Source organism: Mustela nivalis (assembly GCF_964662115.1).
Source record: "Mustela nivalis genome assembly, chromosome: 12".
Taxonomy (NCBI): domain Eukaryota; kingdom Metazoa; phylum Chordata; class Mammalia; order Carnivora; family Mustelidae; genus Mustela; species Mustela nivalis.
This window is the reverse complement of record NC_139031.1, coordinates 99,706,699-99,729,992: the sequence shown is the minus strand read 5'-3', so window position 1 is coordinate 99,729,992 and position 23,294 is coordinate 99,706,699. Positions and strand designations below refer to the sequence as shown.

The 23,294-nt window shown below is 40.4% G+C and overlaps 1 long non-coding RNA gene across 3 annotated transcripts in view; it reads right to left on the bottom strand.

The window, feature by feature from the left end:
• Positions 1–23,294, bottom strand: part of LOC309844655 — a 138,207-nt gene that overhangs the window by 52,766 nt on the left and 62,147 nt on the right. The window contains exons 3-6 of one of the 3 annotated variants that reach the window (XR_014300804.1): positions 18,972–19,084; positions 17,638–17,805; positions 14,303–14,381; positions 8,051–8,187 (exon numbers count right to left, since the gene is read on the bottom strand). This is a non-coding gene — a long non-coding RNA (uncharacterized lncRNA). The remainder of the gene's footprint in view (positions 1–8,050; positions 8,188–14,302; positions 14,382–17,637; positions 17,806–18,971; positions 19,085–23,294) is intronic. The other 2 variants (XR_014300805.1, XR_014300806.1) reach the window with 2 other exon arrangements.

Sequence of the window (23,294 nt, the reverse complement as noted above, 5' to 3'; positions counted from 1 at the left end):
TGCTTTTAGGTTGAAGACAGGTATAACTTCACTTTACATAGAAAGAAACTGAGAAGCTACGTGCTTTGACCAGGGTTGTTCTGTGGTTGCTCAGAGTCCCAGTTTCCACTCTGTTCCCCACCCAGTCCTTGCAGTAGGAAGGATGGAGGTGGGGTGACCCCAGTAATCTCACAGGTCCTGCTCAAATGGGCAAAATGTTCCCAGGCCTCCAAGCTCTCTGCTGTAACTTTTCCCTTTGACTCTTCTGAGTGTCCTCACCTCCCACACTAATTTCTTAGCAACAACTCTGCTTAAAACTCAGTAAGTATTAGCATACATCCCAGTGTTTCTCCTTCCACCAGGATTTCAGCTTTTAATGAAATTCTGGAGCTTCATCTCTAAGAATGAAATTTCAGAGAGCTTTGGGCTGAAAGTGATGGCTGGCTGTTGGGGTTTTGTGTCGTAGGAGAGAGGGACTTTATAACACCAGTTCTGTTGGGTGGGCAATTGAGCCTTTCGTGATTAACCAAGGCTTGTATTTTCTTTTTCTTTTTCTTTTTTTTTTTTCTTTTTTTTTTTTTTAAGGCTTCTTTAGGCATCTCCTCTGTGTCCCTTATAATTTAAAAACATTTCTTTGGAGAGTTTTGTTGTGAAATGGAAAATTGAGGCTCTATTCCAAAACATGGTTTCCCAAAACTTGTTCTCTTAGAAACGGAGTGGTTTATGTGGTTTACGTTTTCATCACTGTCTGAAACATATTTTCCAAAGGACAGAGCCACATATGCCCGCTGGTGCCCTTGCTGACTTTGGCAGCTGGTGAAAGCATTTTTTTTTTAGTGACTTTGGTCATCTAACACTTAGTTAACCTCGAGACGCGATGTAATTATTCACAAGACTCTGCATATGGATTTTTTTTTTAAATAATGTCAATGGCTGAAAAACTTGATTTTTTAAAATGTTTTATTTGGTTGTTTTTTAAATATTCTTAACTTGGCTCCTTAAAGTGACCATTCCACTGATTCCCACCCTTTCACAAACAGAAAAATAACAACAAAAATTTCAGATAAACTATATATTTAGCTTACTGGAGAATATATTTGCTATGCACCAGTGGAGTAAATTCTTTTGTTATAAATACTCTACTCTTGCTGGGGGGGGAGGGGGGAGGGGGAGAAAGTATTCAAAGGAAAGTAAGTTTTGATCTGTTTGTGTGTGCTGGTTGGGGGTTGGGGGGAATGATGAGTACAGCCAGAGAAGAGGAATAAAAGAGAAGCTAAGAAGGTAGAGATTCAGTCAGAACGAGGCACTGAGACTGTTTTCTCAGCTGTAAGAAGAGAGTTAGAGGAGTGCCTCCGTGGCTCAGTGGGTTAAAGCCTCTGCCTTAGGCTCAAGTCATGATCCCAGGGTCCTGGGATCGAGCCCCACATTGGGCTCTCTGCTCAGCAGGGATCCTACTTCCTCTTGCTCTCTCTGCCTACTTGTGATCTCTGTCAAATAAATAAATAAATAAAATCTTTAAAAAAGAAGAAAAGAATTGGACAACAATGTTGAAAGAATCCACTCAAAAAGCTGAGCTTCCAAGAGACCCAGTCTACTAGGTGCAAAGAGCAGGGCAAACAGTAAGAAATTCTTGAAACTTCTACCCCAAAGTCTCAAGCTAGAAGAAGCCAGCCTTGAATTGAGGCCTCTGGAGAAGATGACTTTGATAGCTGGGCCATTGCCTTTTTAATCTGTAGGGACCCTGAGAGAGAACAATAGTCTTTTCCTATACTATATGCATTTCTAAGGGAAATTTTAAACCCACATAGAAGTAGACTTCTTCCCCAAACTAAGGTCATTATTTCAGGCTAAAAGATTCTTCTTGAATTGTTATCTGGGATAAAGACATTAAATCAATTTTAGACATTAATCCCAGAAATGACTCAGAAAGGAGGACTATCGCACTGCACTTTTCTTCAGTCCATTCTGGTTGAGTACACTTTACTGTTTGGGCCAGAATTCACAAACCAAGCCCAGTGGGGTTCACAGTGGGAGATTCAGTACATGCTAGGATTTGACTACATTGAATACACATGTTCACTGATTCTGCAACAAGAACACAAGTTGGGTCAAGGTCCTGAACCAGAAAAGATACCCGAGCCTCCCAGTAAGGAAGGAGAACTGGCAAATTCATAAATTATAATTCCACATTTACCCTAATGTTCGTACTGAGTCTAAGATCTTGCTAAATTATCAGCATGTGAAAATGCTATTTGAACCTTGTTTCTACTTCAGCCATGTGTTTGAAATTTAAACTTCCAGAAATTCAGCCCCATTTCTATTTACTCATTATCACTGAAAGTTTTACCCAAGGCAAGCTCTGTTATGCAACCTAAGTTATTATCTGCTACAACATTAAGAGAATCCAGTGTATCAACTTGGTAATTTTTCTTTCTTTTTGCAAATATTTGCTCCAGTGGTATTTACTTTACCTAATACGTGTAAAGGAGGGTCTAACCCAGCACTCACCACTCTTCTTGGGGAAGCAGTGATTTTGATCAGCAACCTAATTTAAACTCCAAATCCAGTTCTGGGGATGATTAATGTGTATCCCAAGAAGGGGCTTCAGGGGGTTGTCAAATCCAATGCTGTATTATAAGAATATGAGAATACGTGTGTTTTTCTGAAGAAATAATTCATAATTCTCAAAGAAGTCTATGACTTTAAGCAAATCTATGAAATCAATACAAAAAATTCTTTGTCTAGGAAGAACTTGAGAAAAGGGCAAAGCCTTCCAAAGATAACACCCATTTGAAGGTAGCCAGTGGAGGTTAAGAGGTCAACTGTCACATATCAGACGAATTCCCCCCACCCCGTCACTATGACTTTAAAACAGATAATGGGGGTTGGGAACTGGAATGTATGCCTCCCACAGGGGAGGGACACATTACTCTCATGTTTGAAGCCCAGCCTACATGCCTAACATGAAGGTTGAGGTAGGTGGCTTTTAAAAATGAAGAAGTGAGTTGAGTAATCCTTAGGAAGCTGGGAGCTCTGAGGTAAAATGAAGAAATCTGTGAGAGCATCGGGTTTAGGGTAGAGGATTTTTTTTTTTTTTAAGGAAATCAGTTTGCCTTTAGTAAGGCAAACTTGTGCTCTCTTCAATGAATCAATTAAGAAAAAGACATCCACAAACAAAATCAGCTCACCAAAGAATGGGAGACTCCATAAACTTTGTCTGGGCATAGGGTCTACTGTCTGGAGAAAACTGACAAATCTGTTTCAAACTAATGAGTAGAATTCTGATGGTTACTAAAATTTTTCTAAGTACACTTTAAATGGCCATTGGTTCAACCTAATCATGATTATTGGCTGAGGAAAGAAATTCTGTGGTTATTCTGCCTTCCAAATTAGGAGAAAGTGATTTCCCAAGCTATCAGAAAGCACCCTGTGGAGACAGCAGGGGATCCACTGTCCATGTGGCTGCCTTACTTACTAACTCTAGGACCAAGGAAGAAAAGTGTGGTGCTTTCCAGAGATGAACAACAGTTTCTTTGGACAGAGACTGGGGATAGAATTCGAGAGGAATTAATGGCAAATTTCAAGTGAGGATTTGAACTAGGGAAGAAATCAGCTGCTTTGATGATGAAGCTTGAAATATGGAAGCAGTCACGGGGAGAGCTATGTTTAAATGGAAATTGAGTTTATGGGTTAAGGGGCCAGTCCCCCATGGCCTTCTGTCCACACACCCCCAGGTCTCTACATACAGTCGATATGTATGATGGATTTTTTTTTTTTTTTTTTTGCCTAGATGACATGGAAAGAGGTCTGTATGTGGTACTTGAGAGACAGGTAGAAGAGAGAAGTGTAATGTAAGGTGACCTACTGTCTGTCCCAACTTTGTACTGTACTGAACACCTTGGTAAGATGGAGATCATTTTCTTTTTTTTTTTTTTTTTAGATTTTATTTATTTATTTGACAGAGAGAAGATCACAAGTAGATGGAGAGGCAGGCAGAGAGAGAGGAGGAAGCAGGCTCCCTGCTGAGCAGAGAGCCCGATGCGGGACTCGATCCCAGAACCCTGAGATCATGACCTGAGCCGAAGGCAGCAGCTTAACCCACTGAGCCACCCAGGCACCCCTGGAGATCATTTTCTTGAGAGACTTTGTGAGATCCAGAGCAGAGGGGAGGCCACTTTCCTCCCCACCCCATAGCTCTGCCATGCATGGTGGGAAACACATGTGGCAAGCCCACATGCCCCGTGGCGAGTGCAAGTGCTGGCGGGAGCCCCAATCACAGCCAGCCAGACTTGCTGTCGACGTCCTTCCCTCCAATAATTTGCAGATAGCAAATGCTGCAAGCAATCAGGGGCTTCAAGAAGAATGGGAACACAATTATTTCTGAGCCCAGGTGACACTCCTCTCTGCAGCTCAGAGAAACACCTGGTGAAGATTTTGAGGAGAGGCAGGAAGAACTTACACCGAGGAAGAAGAGTAAAAATCTAGAAAATTCAAATATCAGTGTTCAGGGCGCCTGGGTGGCTCAGTGGGTTAAGCCGCTGCCTTTGGCTCTGGTCATGATCTCAGGGTCCTGGGATCGAGTCCCGCATCGGGCTCTCTACTCAGCAGGGAGCCTGCTTCCCTCTCTCTCTCTCTGCCTGCCTCTCCATCTACTTGTGATTTCTCTCTGTCAAATAAATAAAATCTTTAAAAAAAAATAAAAAAAAATATCAGTGTTCAAAATGAACTATTAGCAGAGGTCTACATCCACATCCTTTCCACCCTCTTGTTCTGTGGCTCTTTTCCCTCTACTGCCGCCCTGCCCTTCCGCAGCGTACCCGCTCTCTAGCCAGGTTCTACTGTCTTTCTCCATTGACTTCTCTGAGCAGGACGGAGCCACGCTAGCCATCCCAAGACAACCTACAGTGCTCCTGGCCTTGCCGGCTGAGACCCACAGCCGCCGATCTCTCTCACATTTACCTTCCAGGCTCCTGCTCAAATTCCCCAATTCCTTCTCTGGACAGTCCCTAAACACAGGTGTCCCCCCAGGTCATTTATTTGCAGGTTTTTAATTGGACTTCTTGGCAAAAAAAAAAAAAAAAAAAGTCTGTTAAAGCAAGACGGCACTTCTTCGGAAAGGGATTCCATATGAGGTAAAGATTTGCGACGTCCTTTGCTTCACCTGCAACCATCTACCATCATTGTATTTTCTTCTATGTCATTTTCTTGATTTAATTTTAAGAGGAGTTATTTCAGCTGTTGTGGTCAGAAATAGGTATGTATGAGATTCCTTCCTTCTTTGTCCAGCTGCTGCCCACAATTCTGTCCAACATGTGAGCTTATGATGTCATAGTTTGTTGCCTGGGTAACAAATACGCAGTCACAAATACTTCATGATCATTTCATTAGAGTGCTGACATATTTAAAGGACTTGGGAATAGCACACAGCCCCTTTAAATAATGTGCTCTTATGTGGCACAAAATGCCATTTTTCCTCCCTGTGCAGTTTTTTCCTTATGGTTTGCATCATTTCCTATATATGCTGCATGCCGTTTGCATGTTTCTCACAGAGAGAAGAAATGAGAGCATGTTTAAAAGAAATAAGGCAATATAAACGTCTTAAAACAAGAGGATCCAAGGAAGAGGGAATATTTACAATAGGACTTTCAAAACGTTTGAAGTTACTACAAACATTCAGCTGTTGAAACCTTCATACATAGCAGGATTTAGCAACGTGTCATTTAAAATGTTAACTCGAAAGTTGTGAGACAATCAACTAATATTTTTAAATAATCTGGAAGGACCTTTCCCTACATTCGAGCATTATTAAGTTTGTTGTAGCAAAAAGTCACTTGAAACGCAGCACTCTAATGACTTGAGACGTAGATCTCGACTCCACTGGGGGGGGCGGGGGAGATACACAAGATCGGGTTCCACACTGCAAATCGCTCAGTGAACACGGGTCTTTATTCTCGCCGCCCCCATCCCCCCTGCCTTTTCATGAATCCTATTCAGAAGTGAACCGTTTATTCGGTTCGGGGAGATTCTCTCTGGAGGGGAAATAATTTTATCAGTAAGACTCCCTGGTGATCAGGCCGACTGGGAACGGCTGTTAATCAGCCTTTTTGACGTGGTGGCTTGAATAGCCCTTCCCGTGATGCTCTGATTCCACCTTAACGCTTTCCTTTTGAACTCACCATGACTCGTAAGTGCCTTTCTCTCCCTTTGTGTGTCTGAAGTTATCCCACTATTAACTTTAATTGGAAAGGAGCCTTTTGTTCCCCCAGAGGAGTCGTACACTAACCACTGAACTCCCTAGGCTGCGATCTCAGGGGTAGTAAAAACTTAATTTTTTTTAACAACGGAGGGGGATAAATATGGACAATGCTGGTAACTTGATCGCGGTTAACAGGAAGTGACTGAAAAGGAGCAGACATTGGTACAAATTTGACTTTTTAAAAATGTTTCGATTCAAAGGCTCGAAGAGAAAAGACACAGAGTCAGGCTGAGGAAGTGGGGCTCGGGGAAGGTATTTGCCTGAGGACCTGAGAAGCTTCCCGGCGGAGAACAGAGAGAACATGGGTGAGAGCAGTGTCTCCCCAGGGGGGAGGAGGGGCGATTAGGGCACACATGGGTTTGTCTGGCCCACTCCCCAAGGACTCATTTCTTGCCCCCCCCCCCAGGAGTGATAACAGGGACAAGTATGTCACCTGAGGGTCTAGAAGACTTTGGAAGCATCATGAAGTTCTGCTTTGGAATCTTATAGCAGAAAGGTCAGAGAGAGACTCAGCCACTGTGGGCTTATTGTGCCCCTTGGAGTTCTTGGTAACCCCATTGGGCAGGCACCAGTGCCCTGGACAGCAAGTATCAGTCACCAAACTCAGATACCCATAGAGTATGACAGAGAACGGAGACACCTTTGTCTAGTACCCAAAGTCTAGCGCCCCTGGTGGACATTGGCTGCTTCACAGGGCCCAGAGCCTTAAGTATAGATCTCAGAAAAGCAGGAAGAAAATGATGTCTTCTAAGTGATAGCTAAAAGGATGCATCGGTGGGTACATCCAAGGTAGTGTCAAGACTATAAGGAATATGGAGTCTGGACTTACTTACAAGGGCATAGTAAAGTTCTACAATAGCAGATTAGGCGAAAGCCACAGAAACAGACCACCCGGTGCTATTATGACCCCTATTTAGCCAATTGTGTCTTGTGTTCTAGAATAATGATTGGTCTCTATAATTGAGGCAAACAGCTGGATACCACCCAGATCACCATGAATCAAATTTCACATGTTTAGATTTGCTCTTTTTATTATCCTGGAGATCACAGTGTTCATAATAAAATGAATAAATCAAATATTGACATTAATCAGCTTCAAGAGTGAAAATAAAGTTCACCTACTTACTGTCATTATTGTAGAAAATACTTTTTGTCTTATTTCAGGAACTGATCTTATAAAATACAAAGAGAGATCAAGTCTCTCTCAAGCAAGAGGGATGAATGTTCAGCCAAAGGAGAGGGTCAAATAGACCCACCAAATTTTTGAAAAATCAAGTTTATTACTAAAGAGATGATAGATCCTTCATTGCCCATGTCAGTCTGTATTTGAATATATCTCTAAGGAAAAAGTCCTGTTGAAGGGATCAAAATATATAAATTCTAGCCCCAGCATTGCTTTCTACTTTGCGACTTTTAGGTCGCCCTTCCTTCTCTAAACTTTAGTCTCCCTGTATTTAAAATTATGCTAATAACATTGGTCCTATAGCAATGACTTATGGGAAGGTGTTTTGTACACTGTAAAGCATGTAGCAAAGACAAGACACTGCAATTGCAAGTTCAGGTTCAAGTTTGATCACTTTCTGCATCTGCAGTCCTCATTCCCCTCCCTCTTGTCCTTGCTCTCCTTTCAATATGGTCTCCAGAAGAATGATTTTCCTTCAGTACTAGATGATGGTGCAATCTAGGAGTTTACAGACTTTGATGAGATTAACTTAAGATTTGACAACATCAACGCATAATGTAGTAACTCCACTCTTTCTGCAGAGTCCCCTTTCCTGGCATAATTAAGAAGAAGATGAAGAAAAGAGAAATTACCTCCTGATTAAATTTTATCTGTGTTGTTCTCTTGATGACTCTTGCTCCTTCCTTTTCTGCTGCTCCTTTCTCTGCACTCCCAGGCACCTCTTCCTCATTTTCTTTCAGCACTTCTTTCTTAAGGAGTCCAGGGCAGCCTAGTAAGAATGAAAAAAATGTGTATGGTGGGGAAGACGGACTTGGGCTCTGACTCGCTCTGGTACTTACTAACTGTGTAACCAAGAAGAGAGCATTTACCTTTCCTTAGCCTTGCTTCCTCCTCTATCCACCAGTGATACGAGTACCTACCAGGTGAGATCAGATAGAATACATACATAAACTGTTTCACTTTAACTCATTGGTATTTAATAAACATCCAGCATGAACCAGATTGCACTCAAGACATTTGGAAATGTGGGATTAAATGACAGACACAGTAGGTGCTAAATAGCAGTATCCATTACTCTCTGCCTTTTCCCAGTTTAATAAAAACCTTTAGAGCCAACGCCATCCTTGGGCAGCCAAGTTCCCATGGGATAATGGAGGCTCTCTAGAGAAAATTCTTATGGCACTACAAAATTAGTGAGGTCAAAAAAGAGTTACTATCCAAGTCAAGTTACCTAGCCTTACTTCTCTGCCATGCCCAAAGACCAAGGCTACTTACTACAGATTTTACTTTCATGACAGTGGAATCATAGATACTCCAGGCTAAATGAGCTTGCTTCTAAATCCCACACTGGAATGGAGAAGCAAGCAAGGACTGACTGGGACTCCTGCAGAAAGCAGGACGGGAGTGTCTGAGTCCATGTGGACCTTTGTAGCAAAAAAGCACAGATCAGTTGGTTTATAAACAACAGAAATTTATTTTCCACAGTTCCGGAGGCTGAGATGTCCAAGATCAAGGCATCAGCAGATTCATCATCTGATGGGAACTGCTTCCTGGTTTGCAGATGTCTGTCTGCTCCTGGTTCACAGATGACTCTGTCCTCACAATGAGGAAGGGGCAAGGGAGCTCTCAGAAATCTCTTCCAAAAGGACATGAATTCCATTCATGAAGTCTCCACCTTAATAACCTAATCATCCCCCAAAAGCCCCACCTCTAAATACATTGGAGGTGAGGACTTGAAGACATGAAGTTGGGGAGGACACAGACATTCAGTCCATAACAGAAGAAAAGAGCATATAGACACAATCACCCCCAAAAGAGTCCACCCTGAAAAATAATGAAAACAGATCGATCACTGGTGGTAAAGCCGAGATGTGGATATTAACAGTCTGAAAGGAGGCCACTTACAGGAGTGCTTGACCAGAGAGGGTGGTCGCGGAAAGGAAAAGATTCTGGGAGGGAGGAAGACCTGGATGGGAGAGGCAGCCCTTGGGGGAATGGCGGAGAAGGATAAGAAGAAAGAAAAGAAAAAATCAAAAATCAAAACAAAGACACACACCAAATATCCCACCCCCTCACCCCAAAAGGCATCATTTCTTCAAGAAATATCCCCTTCCTCCACTAACAGGCTTTTAGACTAAGAAACTTAGTAAACTACCCAGTTCCTGCTCCCCTGCCTACTACAAATATGTGTAATAACTAAACAGGAAAAATATTAAAAAATATTAAAAATTTAACATTACATCCCAACATGAATTAAATACAATTTTAATAGTATGTTTAACGAAGGGATATCTCAAGTCAGAGATTCAAAACTCAGTGAAGAAATGAACAACAACAAAAGATGTGAAACCAAACACCCAAAGAACAAATAATCCAATCAAGAAATGGGCAGAGGACATGAACAGACATTTCTGCAAAGAAGACATCCAGATGGCCAACAGACACATGAAAAAGTGCTCCATATCACTCGGCATCAGGGAAATACAAATCAAAACCACAATGAGATATCACCTCACACCAGTCAGAATGGCTAAAATCAACAAGTCAGGAATTGACAGATGCTGGCGAGGATGTGGAGAAAGGGGAACCCTCCTACACTGTTGGTGGGAATGCAAGCTGGTGCAGCCACTCTGGAAAACAGCATGGAGGTTCCTCAGAATGTTGAAAATAGAACTGCCCTATGACCCAGCAATTGCACTATTGGGTATTTACCCTAAAGATACAAATGTAGTGATCCAAAGGGGCACATGCACCCGAATGTTTATAGCAGCAATGTCCACAATAGCCAAACTATGGAAAGAACCTAGATGTCCATCCACAGATGAATGGATCAAGAAGATGTGGTATATATACACAATGGAATACTATGCAGCCATCAAAAGGAATGAAATCTTGCCATTTGCGACAACATGGATGGAACTAGAGCGTATCATGCTTAGCGAAATAAGTCAAGCAGAGAAAGACAACTATGATATGATCTCCCTGATATGAGGAAGTGGTGATGCAACATGGAGGCTTAAGTGGGTAGGAGAAGAATAAATGAAACAAGATGGGATTGGGAGGGAGACAAACCATAAGTGACTCTTAATCTCACAAAACAAACTGAGGGTTGCTGGGGGGAGGGGGTTTGGGAGAAGGGGGTGGGATTATGGACATTGGGGAGGGTATGTGCTTTGGTGAGTGCTGTGAAGTGTGTAAACCTGGTGATTCACAGACCTGTACCCCTGGGGATAAAAATATATGTTTATAAAAAATAAAAAGTTAAAAAAAAAAAAAAAAAAGATGTGAAACCAGTTGATTGAACTTGATAAAGCAATTGAATTTAAAAAAAAAAAAAAGAATTCATCTCAGAAATGAATGCTAAATTACAAGTTTCCCAAAGGAAAAGACATTTGGATGAAAATGTAGGTAGAGACATCGAAGAGAGGAATGGTGAAGAAAATGTATAAAGAAAGTGTATAAAGAGATTTTAAAAATTGAGAGAGAAAATTACAAAGAAAATTCAACATATATTTAATTTGAACATACTTGAAATCACATCTAAAACTACTTTCTAAAAATAAAAGGCTTGACTCTACATATTGAAAATGCCTACATTATTGCCAACTACAAAGCATATTTTTGCAAAATAAGACTTTGAACTCTATTTTTTATTGAACAATTTATTTATTTAAAAAAAAAAAAAACCTTCAGGAAGAAAAGGTCCCATCACTTACAAAGGAAAAAAGATCAGGGGGGTCTCAGAATTCTTGACAGCATGTGTACGTAAGACAACACCGCAGCAACATTTTTGAAAATTCAAGGTGAGAAAGCATAAGTGGCATGATCTTATACCTATGCAAGCTTTCCTTCAAACACCAATGGTACAAAAAAACAGTTTTAATCTGCAAGAACTCAAGAGAATACAGCACTTATAGTCCCTTCCTGACAACCTACTAACAGATAAGTTTCTTCCAACTGAGAGATGACTGGAGAAACTGGCAAAGAGTCTAGCGCTAAGAGCACAATATATTTAGTGGAGCTTAGAACAAAACAAAGATGGAGAAGAAGAGTGGAAAAATTTTATGTAAACATTACATGTTTTGACAAAGTAGAAATAATTAACTGAAAGCTGAGAGAAGTAGGCAGAGGACAGAATAAAAGTTTATTGACTGTGATGTAAATAGTAAGTGGGAGTCAAAGAACTGAAAGACATCTTTCCTAAACACCTAAGGATGACCCTGCATACCAAGATAAGACCTTCATAGAAATTAATATTTTATTTTATTATTTTATTGTACCGTACAATATTTTATATGAGCTTGCTTCCAAATCCCACACTGGAATATGTTATTATTTTATTCTGTTACTTTTCATTTTTATATTTCTAGTTCATTTGCTCTTATTTTATCATTTTTTAAAAATATCTCTGCTGAATAAAAGCCATGAATAAAAGCTACGCAGATTTTATTCCATTCACTTTACCCTAGGATTAACAGATCTGACCCTGGACTGTTGGCAGCCAGCAGATTTACCTTCGTTCTAATCACTCTCAAAAATTAACCACAATTTTCTAAGTTTGGAGAGTCATCTACTCTGAGTCAGAGAGGGAAAATCAAAGTAGAGGACCCCTGTGACTTTTGTCAAATATCAACCCTCAGAGCCCTACTGAAGAGATCTCCCTAGTGCACAGGAGGAGAGGCACGTAGAAGAAATAATGCAAATCAGGAGCTGTGGAAATTACATAGTCCAAAAGATCTAGGGCACAGAACCTAGATCAGGCAGGCATCAGATGGTACCATCAGGAATGGAAAAAGACTGAGCAGGTGTTTCTACCGATTGATGATTTAATGCAACCTTCGCATCATCCATCTCCATGGTCAAGAGGAGGGACTTCACAAAACACAGAGTGTTACGCAGAAGTAGTTTCCCCTTATGGAACAACAAATATGAATTTCTTAAACAATCTAACTCTCTCCAGTATCTTTCCTTTCCCATGACTCCAATGCCATTCTTTGCTGTGCTGAGTTTTTGTAAAGACTCTCTTAAAGGTTAGAAAGGCTTCAAAAGAAAATCTTTTTTTAAGATTTTTAATTTATTTGAGAGACAGATTTTGAGCAGGAGGGAGGAACAGAGGGAAAGGGAGAAGCAGACTTCCCAGTGAGCAGGGAGCCCGAGAACATGACCTAAGCCAAAGACAGATGCTTAACCAACTGAGCCACCCAGGTGCCCCAAAAGGGATGGTCTTCTCATGGTGAAATTGTGATCTCTATGACAGATCACAGGCTAAAATTTTCAGAAAACATCCTGCTCCCCATGCTTCTACCAACGCGACAAGTTAGATTTCTTTGCAAGCCAAGAATAAGTTCTAAAATCGTTTCTCCATGTTGGCCATTCTGAGGATCACAGAAAGGCTAACTCCATTCCAGTCATAAGTTGGACTCTCTCTGACTGTGGCAATAAATATCAGGTTTCTTTTCAGCTACATCATCAGCATTGATTGTGAAGAGCATATGTGCCAATGCAGTGTCATGGAACCTAGATAACCCTGAGTTTATAAGCTTTTGTCGTATCAGCCAGTGCCAGTGGAATAGTACAGAGCAATGCTCTCATTTTATATGTGAGGAAACAGCTCCAGAGCAGTAAAGGGAATTCTTCATAAGTAAAAAGCTCTGGCAGAACAGATCAGTTCAGAGACCTCTTGGAGTTAAATCATGGCGGGAGGAGATACTGTAGAGTGATATCCAGAAGTGAGAAAGATGGACCCCTCAGCTAGCCCTGAAGGACTACACCACGGCTGTGCAGATGGACCTTAGAAAGACTGCAGTGGAGTTCCCAGCTCAAAGTCCTCCCAAGATCCACCTATGCTGCACCCTCAATCTCAGGGTACTTAGCAGAGCTGATTGATCAGTACTCCTGTGTGGGTTCCCTAGCACATCGCAACATGCTCGCCAACACTCCATGGGGCAGACCTGTCACATTAATACTTCCAGCTCTCACTATATGAAAAATGACAATAATGGCAAGAAGACGATGATAACAACAGTAGCTATAATTATTGACCATATACTATGGGCCAGCCCATGTTCTAAGTATTAACCTCCTGTTACAGAAACTGAAACTGAGACTTAGAGCTGGAAAGATAATTAACCCGGTGACCTAATTCCAAAGCTTGTGCTCACTGTGCTATAACACTGTTAGATGATGTGATCCTTCCATTAACCAGTTGCCTGTGTCCATTTGAGCTGTGGAGACCTATGGAACCTATAAGGCGATGGATGGTTCTGGACTCATCTGTGGCCACCATCTTATACAGGTGCTCTGTGCATGGCATAACTGAGATTCCAAAACATTCTGATCCCTCCATCTCTTGGAGTGGCTGATATGCTGGCTCAGAAGTTATTATTACCTCTCTCCCTGTCCATACTCAAGCCCAATGCTCTATTCTCTCTCATTACTGATCCTATACCTATATCCTGCAATTTCCAGACTAGAGAAACAATTCCTTCCAATAATTTGAGCATTTTTGGTCAACCTTAATTACATCAACTTTAGATCTTTTTAAAATATCTTTGTTCTTTTGGCCTCAATATTAACTTTCTCATGACCTCCAGGGACCCAAACTAGAAATATTTGTGGGATGCCAGGTTGCTAGTATCAAAAATATCCCTCCGTGTTTGTCACAAACTACTCAGGTCATGGAGATACGCATATTAGGCATATGTATTTCCTCCTTATTAGACTGTGCTACATCTTTTCAGATTTAGACCATATCAGTAAGGATAGCATTATATGGTTCCACAACAATGAATAAATCCCTAAATCTCAAGGGCTTAATGACAAAAGTTTGCTTCTTTTTCACACCACAGTCTGTTGTTGCCCTGGTGGCTTTCTACCCTGCTTACCCCCAAGTGGCAATTCAGCTGCTCAGGTTGTTTCCGTTTTATTATTCAGCGATCTTAGAGTCCTTCACTTGCAGCCACACTGGTGAGAAAGAAGGCAGAGAATACACACGAGCTCTTAATGACCGGAGACCTGAAATAGCTCCCCACTTGGGCGCATATCCCATTGGCCTAACTCAGCCACATTGTCCAATAGAACTGCAAGAAAAGGTGGGAAACTGAGTCTTTCTGTATACTCAAGAAGGAGAGAGCAATGATTAAACATCTCGACTGTCTCTGCCCTCAAATTATATAAACTCTGGCCCTTTAAATCCTAGACCCAACCCTGCTGATACTGCATATCCACCCACCTAGGAAAGTCTCTTCTCTCTACCTTTAAAATATTGCAAATGTAACTACTTAACCACCACCTCTATGGCTTCCATGGTGGTCCCAGCCTCCACCATGGCTGGGCTTAAGGATGACAACAGATTCCTTACTAGTTTTGTTGCTTCTTCCTTGCTCCATCATAATCTCATCTCCAAACGGGTCAGAGTAATCGTGTTAGATATGGGTCAAATGGTGACTTGTCTCACTGCACTCAGAGTGAGTGAGCTTCAGAGTCAATATTCTCACCTTGGCCTCCAAAGCCCTTCACGTCTGCTCACCCATATTATGTCGCCAACCTTACCCCTCTTCTTACCTCTCCACCCCCCAACTTTAGGGCCTTTGCGCTGGCTGTTCGTTCCTCCTAAAATGTCTGGATATCTGCATGGCTAATTTCCCCTCTTCAAGTCTTTGCTCTGTTGTCACCCTCTCGGTGAGGATTGCCCTGGCACATTCTACCACCCCCACAGTCTTGCACTCCACATTCCCATTTCCCCATTCAGTGTTCTTCATGGTTCTCATCCTCTTCCAACATAATATGTATTTATTTTTTTATCTGGCCCACCGTATTCACTGGAATATAAGCTCCACCAGAACAGGGAATTAGTGTGTGGTTCACAAGTACTTAGTACAGTGCCTGGCACATAACAATTTCTCAATCAATATTGTCAAATCAAATAAGGGAATGAATCCTGGGACCCCAAGGGCCTAGGAGTGAATCCCGGAATCCTTTTCAACATTTCTGCTAGAAAATGTGGAAGAGATAAATGCACCTACTTCCCTTAAATCCAAAAATCTCTAAGATATATTTAGTTTGGCCTTTACTAAGACTTTCGCCAAAATTCATCCATGGTCATCCCATTACTAAACTCATTTTGTAGGTCTCTGTATATTTTCTTCCTTTTTTTTTTTAGTTCTGTTTTTGACTCTGCCAATATTGTATATTTAGATATTAAGATGTTTTTAAGGCAAGGATTATGGCTTTCAACTTGATCAGTAGAGAGAGGGTCTTAATACAATCTTTTGAACAGTAGTAATGGTAATTTTTTAAAATAAGCATCTTAGCAATTTTTCTTGGCTTTTATATGTACGCAGATTCTCTTTTGTATATAGACCCAGGCCAGCCAAAGAAAAGGGGTAAGCTCAGAAGACATTCTCTCACCCACCCAAAATCCCCTCTGAGACAGGCCTGGAGAATTAGCCCTAACCTCACCGGGCTGTCAGAACCATGCAAATGAGTCTCCCTTTATCTGTTTAAAAAAAAAAAAAAAAAAAAGGCTGCAAAGCAGACCAGAGGGTTTAAAGACCATTTCTTTCTCCCTTCCCAAGAGGCTGGATCACTAGTGTCTGGATGCAAGCTGAGCATTACAGTCATTGTTTTAAATAAAGGGCCCCTTTGATCTGGTTTAAAAACACAAACAGCAGGGCCTTTGCCCAATCTGAATTGGACATGTGTCCTTTGATTCTGTAAATAATCAAATTTGAACACAGTGTGTCTTTTAACCACAACTGTGAAGTGTGGAGTGAGGCAAGTTTCTGTTATAAGGAGACAATTTGCATTTATTAAGTAATATTTTCCAACAGTGCATTCTTGTTTCTGAGATTCTGAGCATGTTCCTTCATCAACATAAGGATGAATTATTTCTTTCTCTTCCCCGTCCCCATAATTCTCAACAATAAAGGAAAATCTATTTAGAAGAGCTCAATTTTCCTCAAAGGAACAACAACAAAAAAAGCCTCTAAGAAACCCAAACCAAAGTCACTCACATCAGTTCAATCTGCATCTTCTGGGCAGCTTTGACTATGAAGGGTGGAATGATTAGCTAAAAGGCTTCTCATGGAGTCCAGAGGTTAGCACTGTCTGGATATCATCAGGTATGCAAAACTCTAGGCCCACGAAAGGAAAAGACTGCAGGGTGAAAAAAATTGTTCGCTTTCAACCCTTTTAGTAAAGGAAATGCAAGCCAGGGAGCATACTTTCTTGGGTCTTTTGGCCTCTGGATTTCTAAGCCCCAGGGCCGAAGGGAGGTTACGACCTTGAGCCCAAGCTCCCCAGAGCCCCAAGGTCATTTCTGAACTTGTATTTAAAGCTCTTCCCCAAAGGGAGTAGCAAAAGTTGGAGGTTGTTTCACTGTCAGGGTCAATTTATATTCGAAAGAGTGCAGGAGATGGGGTCTTTGCCCAGGGGACTTCCTAGGAAAAACAGAATTGACCTATTTCTAAGGAGAATGAATTCCAGAACTCAGTTCCTATGACCCACTCCCCACACACATCCGCTCTCTGTTCTTGCAGCAGAGGAGAGGACTTTCTGCAGATGACTTTTGTTAATAACAATTGTCACCCTCAGTATGAGGAACTGCCAGGATGCCTGGCATCCTTGACCCTTGTCATTAACTCTGACCCTCACTACATTCCAATGCCAAGAGTTTAAATCTCAAGTACAGCCTTGTATGGGGCATTGACTAACACCATCGTTCCAATTTTAATATTTACTTTTAAAATGTTTATGCCTTCCTAAAATGAGTATTAGTGTACTTTATGCACGTTAGATGGAGACATTGCAGCTTTTTTTTTAGTACCCGAAGTTCTGAAATTCACAGAAATAGCCTTCTTCATAAAGATGACAAAGTGTGTACCTCAAAAGTCCAGGAAATAGGAAAACAAGGCTTACACGTATCACCACTTATTGCCCGCTCACAATCACAGAAAGTAGTATCCTATATAACGTAAGAAATGACCACAGATCAGAGAAACAAGCCTGAGCTCTCTCAGCCTGCTGTAAGTTTATTCTTGCACGGGATTTTATGAAAAGGTAGATGTCTCAAATCTACACATCATTTTGGAATAAAGAGCTCATCTCACTAGTTTTAGTGTGCACAACTTTCTTTTATACTCCAGACAAGATGGCGCATGATAATACTTCCCAAACAGTAAAGACTTATTTAAAGAAAAGTTATGTGAATAACGGTTACCCTTCTCTCTTCTTTCAATGGCCACCAAAATGTGAAGCCAGGAAAAGGAAAATTATCCCTTGTAGATCGGGAAAATTGCTGTTCTTCTGGAAATCTTTCTTGTGTTTCTCTGAAATCATAGGGATCTGAGATCAGCTTTGTGTGGCCAACGAGTGACTTCTATTTGCACTAGAAAAAAAAAAAAAAAACAGAGCAAAAAACAGTGGTCGCCTCTGATGCACGCACTTTTGGACAGAATAAATAGCAACGCGGCTCCTTTCAACTTTGGCTGGAGCCCAGGGTCACGGTACATTTCAAATGTGTGTGTCACTTCGTCTTTTAGTATTAGATGCTCAGTATCAGGGTCAGACTTCTACAATGGATATGAAATAATCTTTTGAATCGTTGAAGACATCCAGCTCCCCTCTGAACTGGGGCTCCTCTCCTTTGGCTCATTACTGAAGAGCTCAGACGGGGTACACATGAAGACCCCTCCCTCCCGTGTGTAAGGGGAGGCTGGGCGTCCATCTCCTTCTTTTAGCTGTTGACTGGCTGAGCTGAGTTCTAGTGCCTGTTGGACCACTAGCCAGCTGTGTTCTGGGGCTTGTCACGTTTGCTTTTCTGGACATCAGTTTCTTCCTCTCTTAAGATACAGAGGAAGAGCCATGAATAACATCTCTGGAGCTAATCTGTGGTTGTTTAGATAATTGTGTGCACATGTGATTAATTAGTTCTTAATAAGGACAGAGACAAAATTAACTGAGTCTGTGGTCAATTAAGCCATCTTAGATGTTGGTGTAAAAATATTGTCTAAGTGTTTCCTGTGTAAGAAAGTGAGTGGGATGTTCTTATTGTCCTTCATATAGAAACGGATAATATGGAAACACATGAAATTCACAAAAGATTACCTAGAAATTAATTTCATCTTATAAATTTGGCTCAAATCTGAAATCATTATTAGAAAAAGATCTATTTGGCTCAAGAATTCATGCCATTAGGAAGTAAATATATCCCCATGAGAATGAATAAGATAAACAGTCATTTGCTAAGAGAAACTCTAGAGAGAAAAAAATCAAGAGAGAACTTTCCGGGTCAGAGAAAAGCCCACAGGGGAGGGCATAGAGTATACTGGAGTGACCTGGGAAAAAACTTGGCCTTGGCAGAGTTTTGCCTGAGGGTTCTTTGAATCATAGAGAAAATCATACTCTCCATTTGTCTCTTCTTTCTAAAGTAAATTATCATTTCGTCACTTTGTCTTTAGAGCAGGGACATGAATACGTCGCCTCTCATTCAAATACAGTCGGGCTGACCCCAGTTAAGGCTTGCAGGAGATTCTTAGCAAAATAATTTCTTACCTAATTAGCTGGCACACATGAACTAATTAGAGCTTTACTCCCTGCCAGTAAGAAACTTGAGAAATCTGGTCCAAACATGGAAAATCTGATCTCACTTTTGAGAGTTGAGACACCTGCAAGGGATGGAGGGAAGAGAGGGGTTTATTCAAGTCAAATGAGAAGGCTTGTGCGCCCTGCTTCCATTACATCATTCATTAAGAGGGCTGAGCTGCAGGTTTCACAAAGCCCCGTCACTGCATGATGGAATGGAAGAAATGATCAGACAGAGAAGTAATTGGTGCACATGTGCTCGGCCATAGCATTAAATGTTTATGGAGTGTTCCGTAAACGTCAAGGTAGGAAGCAAATGACTAGCAGAGCGGCTGCCTTACATCAGGGACTTTAGGGGATGGAAGGGTTCTGAGCTTTTCGCGAGTAAGGCTCATGGGCAGGACATCAAACTACATAATGTCAGCACTAGATAGAGCTCAGGTATCTGACCAAAGAAATTCCAGATCTGCCCTCTAATTCTGCTAGTTTCTAAATGCATGACCTTGGGCAAGTTAGCTTATCTAGTGCCATTTTCATATGGTTATCCTGAGGTTGTACTTAGGCAATGAAGGAAACCACTTTTTTTTCTTAGTTTTTACTAAATACATAAAAACATTATTATTTGTGTAAAATTATGCAGGCTTGTTCCATAAATCTCAAGCAATGTAGAAAACTTGAAAAGTAAAGCAACATATGACCCAAATTGTTATTGTATAAAAATAATCTGTTAAAATTCTGTGAATATTCTATGCCTATACTAATAGTTTAAAGTTTTCACTCACCCATTTAAATTATTAATTACTAAATTAATTGCCCAGAGAAAAACACAATACATTTGCTTTCATCTAATTGGCTGTTCCATATTGATAAAGTTCACAAAGGGATTGCTTAATCGCTATCTTACATGAAGAAGAGAGAGGACTATCTGACACAATACCCAGTAAAAGTAGTGCCCCTGCCAAGCCTCAATTTCCGCTGAAGTACTTTCACAAATATTTGATTCAAATTTCACTTTTTAAACATTTTTCAATTTTTTTAGAACTGCCGTTTAATAAACGCAACTTAGAGATATCTACCTGTTCCCGTGTATATAAATTAACCTGATTTTCCAAAGACTAAGGAATGAAGTTACTTCTGCTGTCACTGACTAATGAGTAAAGGACACCTTGAGACTGGGGGTGAGTGGTTGAAAGTAGTATAATTTCTTTAGCCATCTTGTGTGAGGTCAAATCTTCTCAACAGTTTCTAACCCCCTCAACTGTGAATATTAAAATACTCTATGACAGCAACTTGCAATCATAACATCTAAATATTAACATTTTATTGTTACCCTTGATCAATCTAGTAATATCAAAATGTTTTTAATTGTACTAAAATAATTTTATGCTAATAAAAAAACGTTGGTGAGCATCCTTCTAGATACCTGCCAAAGGTAAATGGATGGATGAATAAAAGGAGGAAATAATGACCAAATCACAGGCTATTTTCATGTGTGTGTGATATTTTATTTAATTTCCTCAAATTTAACAGAAAACAGGGGAACTAAAATGATCTAAAGGAATTGCTGAGTCTCTGAGAAATTTTTGAAACTGAAATGTATAAAATTAATCTTATGTTTAAAAGAATTAATATAGATGTCCATGTAATATCACCCAGGTTTGGAAATTAAAAACTCTCCATGGGTCTTCCCAGATCACACTCACTTCCTCTCAATTATCTGCACAATGATCATTTTCTTGCTGTGCTTAGTACTTTTACTGTATAGGGAAGCATCCTGAAACATTAGTTGTTTAGGTTTGCCTGATTTGGATATTATGTACAAAGAATTATACTATTGCATTCACTTGTGGCCTGCTTCTTTTGCTCAGTCTTATATTTCTAAGATTTTTATTTTATTTATATGTATAGTTGTATTCATTCATTTTTGGAAGGCAGCTATGCTCACCACTATACCACCAACGCATATTCATTCATTTTTGTTGTCATATTTATTCCATTATCTGGAAAGAGTACAATTTATCTAATCCTCTGATTTTGGTTTTAATTTTCATTTATCTGATTACTAATGACATAGGGTTTCTTGCCATATATTTATTGGTCAAATATTTCCTCTTTTGTTAAGGGTTTGTTCAATCTTTTGTTTTTCTCTTGAGTTGTTGGTACTTACTACTAATTAATTCATAGGCAAGACAGATGATTGATTGATAGATGGATAGATAGATACAAATATCTTGATAGATATACATATTCATTCTAGATGCTAGATTTACCCATTATTAAGCTATTATCTCTTATTTTTAAATCCATCTTCCTCTATCTTGGTCTGTGACTTTAAAGCTATGTATTAGTTAGCTATTCACATGTAACAAATCACTTGGAAGATTTAGCCATTTTAAACAACACACATCCATTATCTCCCAATTTTTATGGACCAAAAATCCAGGCATAGCTTAGCTATCTCCCTTGCTTCAGAGCCTCTCACAAAACTATAATCACTGTGTCCAACTCAGGGTCTGTGGTCTCATCTTAAGGATCAGTTGGGGAAGGATCCACTTCCAAGTTCAGTCAGTGGCATTTGACAGGATTCTCTTCCTCATAGGCTATTGAACTACAGATCTCAGGTCCTCACCTGCTCTTGGCTGGAAACCACTCACAGATACTTGACATCTGGATTTCTCCAAATGATAGTTCGCTTTCATCGATGCACAAACACCAAGACAATAGATGGAATATGTCACACAGAAATGAGATCTTTTAACTTTTGCCATATTCTAGCAAGTCACCAGGTCTGGCCTGTGCTCAAGGGGAGGAAAACCAGGATGGTGGGAATCTACACTTACTCATCCTCAGTTGGTTTCTGTCGAAGTCCATCAATATAAGGCCCTAGAGGAAGTCAGAAGGCAGGAAGAGGGAGAGAACCTGGCATTCTGTATCTCCCACTATTCCTATTAGTGTCACTCCTGTTACGGTTCTTCATTTGGAAGTAGAAGTTGGAAAGAGTAGCAGTTAACAGTCTCCAGAACTTCCCACATTCCCAGAGCCAGTCTCATCACACCTCCTCAGAGACAGCAACGCCAGCAGGCAGCATGTTCTCATTAGAGCCTGGCATGCAACTCCACCAGGACCCTCCCACACTCACCAGCCTGAGAGCAGCCTCTTCAGAGGCTTCTCCTCCAGAACTTTCTCCCAGCCCCTCATGCCTAATCGTTGCACTATTTCTCTGGGATCCTGCTGCCCTAAGTGTGGGAACTGCTTCTTGTAGCTAACTCTATGTTACCTTGGTACTCTTTTTTTTTTACTTCTCCAGCCTCCCATACCCATTTAACCAGTTCCCTATATGAAACAGTTTCTGCTAAAACAACTAGGGTGGCTTCTGATTCATACGCCAATAGATTTGCCCAGTTTGAGGGATTTGAAACAGAACTAAAAATTCTTTCCTTCAAAGACTCACAACTCAGTGAGGAAATACTACATATTTACAAACAGCTATAATACAGATATCAAATGGGGCTATAAAAAAGGTATACATAATTGGTTTTAGGAATTTAGAAGAGGAAAAAGTGCTTCTGGCTTGGAGAACCAGAAAGTCTTCCTAGAGAAAGGAGGATTTTAGCTAGATCCTAAAGAGTGGTAATTCTTTATAAGGAATAGCATTCTAAGAAGAGGGAGCAACAAGAGAAAAGCAATAAAGAAAATATAATAAGAAATAAGGTTTGGAAGTTAAGTATACAAACCAAAAAACTCAGAATCTGGTCTCTATACCAGCACTGCCCACTGAAAATTGACAGTGAGCCACAAATTCAAGCAATGAAAGTAGTCTTAAATTATCTAATAGGCACATTTAAAACAAAAAGTAAAGTGACACAGACAAATGAAGTATTTTATTTCAGGATATGTAAAATATTTTAAATGATGATATAACAGATACTAAACTATTTTACATTCTTTTTCTTAGACTAAGTCTTCAAATTTCAGTGTGTGTTTTTTTTAATTAAAATTTTTTTTTATAAACATATAATGTATTTTTATCCCCAGGGGTACAGGTCTGTGAATCGCCAGGTTTACACACTTCACAGCACTCACCATAGCACATACCCTCCCCAATGTCCATAACCCCACCCCCCTTCCAGTGTATGTTTGACATTTATAACACCCTTCATTTTGGACCAGCCGCATTTCAGGTACTCATAAGCACATGTGGCTTTTGGCTACCATATTTACAGCACAGCTCCAAACAAGAGGGAGTCATGAAAGATTTCTGAGCAAGGAACCAATATAATTAGAGAAGTGCTT